The sequence below is a fragment of the Nicotiana tabacum genome, chromosome 13, assembly GCF_000715075.1.
Source record: "Nicotiana tabacum cultivar K326 chromosome 13, ASM71507v2, whole genome shotgun sequence".
Lineage (NCBI taxonomy): Eukaryota > Viridiplantae > Streptophyta > Magnoliopsida > Solanales > Solanaceae > Nicotiana > Nicotiana tabacum.
In genome coordinates this window covers 85846240-85850430 of record NC_134092.1, presented here as the reverse complement: position 1 = coordinate 85850430, position 4191 = coordinate 85846240, and the positions used below count along the sequence as shown (strand labels likewise).

Here is a 4191-nt window from a genome sequence, read left to right as displayed (position 1 = left end):
GAATACTATAAATCATGTTTGCAGTATATTTGGAATATGAACAGTGAATACCAATGCCAGATCTCTGAATTGCAACGAGAAATTACGGAATTGCAGGAGAAACTAAAAGATGCAGAAGAAGAAAAAAATAAAATGGAAGAGAAATTTAAGTGATTGGAGCAGAGAATAATAGGCGGTAGTGACTAAACAAACACATGTATGTGTTGAGTGTAGTATTTTATCTTTATGTTTTCCGTGTCATATATCTTCATTAGTTGTACTGAATTTAAATTATGTTAAGTTGCTATGTTTGTGTTTGTGTTTGTGTTGTAGTATTAAAATAACGAAGAACCAGAGAAACAAAAACATAATGCGCATATAATGTAAACAATAAAAATTATTGCAATTATTTACTGAATGTCATATGTACATAAAATACAAAAAAAATCAATGCGTCCCACATCATGTATGCTTTAATGAAGCCGTTGGCCTGAGGCGCATCCCATCCCGCCCGGCTACGCTATCAGGATCATCCTCATCACATCGCCTCTTTATCGGAGGATGCGCTGCAGCATGATCGTCAGTAGGGCTGGCAGGCTCGTTTGAAGGGGTCGTCTGCCCAGCAGTAACCTACAGAATAATAAGATATTTCAGTATATAAAAATATATATTTGTAATGTACGTGTTAAGTCACAAAAATTTAAATTGTCTTACCATGGTCTCGTCGGGCTCCTGAATATAATCATCCGGCGCAGCCAGGTCAGTATCGCACAAAGTGGCCTCCGTGACGGGCGAAGATGAAGCCTTAATAAAAAAAACATAAAGGTATTTATGGATAATCAATGAAATAAAAATAAATTTAAATGTAATAGTAATACAAACATACCTGCGCCTGTGAAAGATCCCCAACATCCCTCGATGATGAGCCATAACTCAGTCGGCGCCTACTATCCACATCTTGTGTCGGCCGATCATCAGCAACGGTCGATACTGAAAAGACAGCGGGCCATTATCTGATATCACGTTGTTGGAAAATATAATATCCCACCCAGAAATAATATCCACGGTAAATAACAATAACACAAGAAAGTAATAACGAAATCAAATCTTTTAAAGGAGTAAAATACAATACACGAGCGGAACAATATAACACCACTATAATATTATAACTTGATAGTGTCAAAAAACTACTACAATTTTAAAAAAAATAATACTCTTTATTTTAAATACTTTACTACGATATTACTCTCACTCTCTGTTTATCTCACAGACTATAATCCGTAAATTACTTTCTACGCTCTATTGCGTTCTCTCTCATTTTGGTGTATCTGAATAATAGAAATAAGCTCCTATTTGTAGGAAAACTTTCCAACTTTTGAACCAATCAAACTGGTTCATTTCATTGCAATTTGCTTTGCAAGTTGCCACTGTCCAAAGCTGTTTTGGTTTCAGCCGTCCTTAGCATTGCATCTTGTTCTCATTTTTTTTCTTTTTTCTTTTATTCTTTTTATTAGATGGGTCCCACATTAGCTTCGTTAGTTTTTAGTTATGTTTATTATTATTATTATTAGTATGTGCAATAATTAGTTTGTTACAACAAGTATTTTTGCACTTTGTTAAATTTAATGGAGTAAACAAGTAGAGTACTACTTAGTATTTTGGTATAGCTTGAATTGATTTTTTTGTAAAATTCTGAAATTTTTGAAGTTTAATAATTTTTTATATTTACAAAGCACATATATAGGTATGTAGTTATTTTTTATTATTCTTTTGTTATTTTTATTTTTTAAGAGCACGGCTTCAAAACAAAATAAAGAGCAGAGGGTAAAATTCGTTTGTTATGCCTAATGGTGCTTCTATTGTCAAACGTTCTAGATGACTTTAAACCCGCTTGCACATTCTGAATCTACCACTGCTGGCAACCCATTATGGATAAAACATTTATTAAAGCAAACAGTATACATTTCTTATGGAACAAATCTTAAAGAAGTTGATATTCCTGGCTTTTAGTTCCATCAGCAAAAGTATATTACGTTTCTTTGGAGTTAAGACTTGCATTGCTATCTGAGCACCATGACTGAAATAGCTTTGCGTAAAGATCTTTTTCTTTCTTCAGAGAAAAGAAAAAATTTAAGAAGCAATCCAAGCTGTTTACCAGAAACCTAGTCAGCGTTATATACCCCAATTATCGCTTCTATAGGGGAATAATGAATTCTACTTTGCAGCAGGAAACCGTTAGGATCAACATGTCGATTTAGTACTCTTCAAACCTTAAACAACTTTACCTCAAAAACCTTTAACTAAAAATATACAAAGCTGGAGAAGTCCTCAAAGAAAAGAAAAAAAAATCAAAAGGAAAGGAGCTTCTCTCACTATTCCTTTTTGAGACGGCAAAGAATACTGCATGCTACAGTTTACATACCTAAGCTTAAAGCTTCAGCGCGCTAAGTTATAAGCCATTTCAACTGCATGCAAGTTCTTGGGAACACGAGTAGATAGACCACAAAGGGGAGATTCAGAATTTAAACTTAATATACTCTTAGTTTGCCATGGGATTATTAAGAGTATCCGTGCTAGCTACTTCTAGTGCATGCAAACACATGCTCTGAAGAATCCAGGAAGGAAGATGAAAGAGCTTGAAATTAGATAAAAGGGAACAGTACTTACTTACAGAAGTATATCTTGTCACTATAGTAACTCTGCAAAGTTGCGCTGAAGAAGTTGAAAAGTGACCAAGAGAGAATAAAATGAAATTAAGAGAGATGATTGTAACAGTATTTTTGATAGTTTTTCTACCTCAAGTTTAGACTAAATACTGTGAAAATATATATAGTTACCAACTTATTTGGATAATGGTCTTTTTCCAAGGAACATATATACTCATTTAGTATGTTTTCCCTACTCATTGACCTCAATCTTTGGAACTTTAGAAAGAAAGGAGTACAAGAGTAATTTTGCTAACAGAATGGTATCCTAGGACAAAAAATATTTTTTCGAAGCCAAAAGTGGTGTGTGAAGTCAAAAACATAGGTATACGCGCGCATGGCATGAAGATGATGAGCACCTGGGAATTATGATTGAGTGTGAATGAAGTTAACATCATTAAAGATTCTCCTCACCCATGTGACTGCTATTATATATGCTCTTCTTTCCACTCACTAAAAAGGATTTTTTTTCCTATTGAATATAAATTACTATGTTTTACTCTTCTTTTGATCAAAATAAAGACTCTAAGCAGGACATGTTTCTCGTCGTAATCTGGATCAGATATATAACTTCTTCAAGTTTGTAAAACTAAGCAAATTGAGAAAATCCTAAGTTAATTTCCCGTCCAAAAAACAAATGACCATGTGCCAGGTAGCAATAACGTTCACTTGCCATTTCTCAGTGGTCTTTCAAAAATAGCCATATACCGTTTCAAATGTCACAAGCACCGTGATACAGTTTGTGAAACTTCGTAACAATGGCTATTTTGCAACCACATGGGCTGAAAAGTGACAATTTGTGAATCCTACCCAATTTCAGCTCCTTCCATCTTGGAAAAAGGATAAAAAAATAAAACCGCAAATTTGCATATTTGCCTGCCAACAATCGTAGTATGTTTTTTGTAAATACCTTTGACATTTACGTGAGAAAATGGAGCCTCATCCTAGCAATGTTAATATTTTGATGGAAATTAATTATTACCAATTTAAAGTTCAAGCCCCACTTTTGCTTACTTATCCCTTTTATTTTTATAAATAAATAAAGCTCAAACAATTGAAAATAAACCCAATGAGTGCGAATCCCCTTAATATAGTATTAAACTTCTGGTTTTGTTTTAACAAAAAATTACATACAGATTTATTGCTTTCTTTAAGCTTTTTTATGTAAAACAAAGTCTACCACTTAATTGAAAGTTTCTATGAATTTAATTAGCTGATATTAAATTCTCGAGAAACAAAAAGAAACCCTCGTTCTTGTGAAACCTTTTTTCTAGTTTAAACTAAAATATCTACAAATGATATGAAACAACGAAAGCAAAATCACTTCAACCAGCATCCGAATCGCTTTCCTTGGACACCTTTTTTCCAAGAAAATCCCCAAATCGAATTTCACATGCCACAACCAACTACGAAGCAAAAGAAACTCTTCGCTTGACCAGATATTATTCAATCCCAGTTAGACGCTGGTACAGCTGTTTGATAAAATACAACGGCAATATCTACAATG

General features: G+C 33.6%; 1 long non-coding RNA gene across 3 annotated transcripts; it reads right to left on the bottom strand.

Annotated features, from left to right (window-relative positions):
* Window positions 1-363: 363 nt before the first annotated feature.
* Window positions 364-2966, bottom strand: LOC107770353 (uncharacterized). Of its 3 annotated transcripts, none has more exons than XR_012698278.1 (4): window positions 2647-2966; window positions 866-969; window positions 694-783; window positions 364-609 (listed from the first exon to the last, which is right to left on the bottom strand). It is a non-coding gene; the product is annotated as an uncharacterized LOC107770353 (long non-coding RNA). The 3 variants fall into 3 exon arrangements; XR_012698279.1 differs by having other exon boundaries at window positions 2651-2966; XR_001644591.2 differs by having other exon boundaries at window positions 866-2966.
* Between the last annotated feature and the right edge of the window lie 1225 nt (window positions 2967-4191).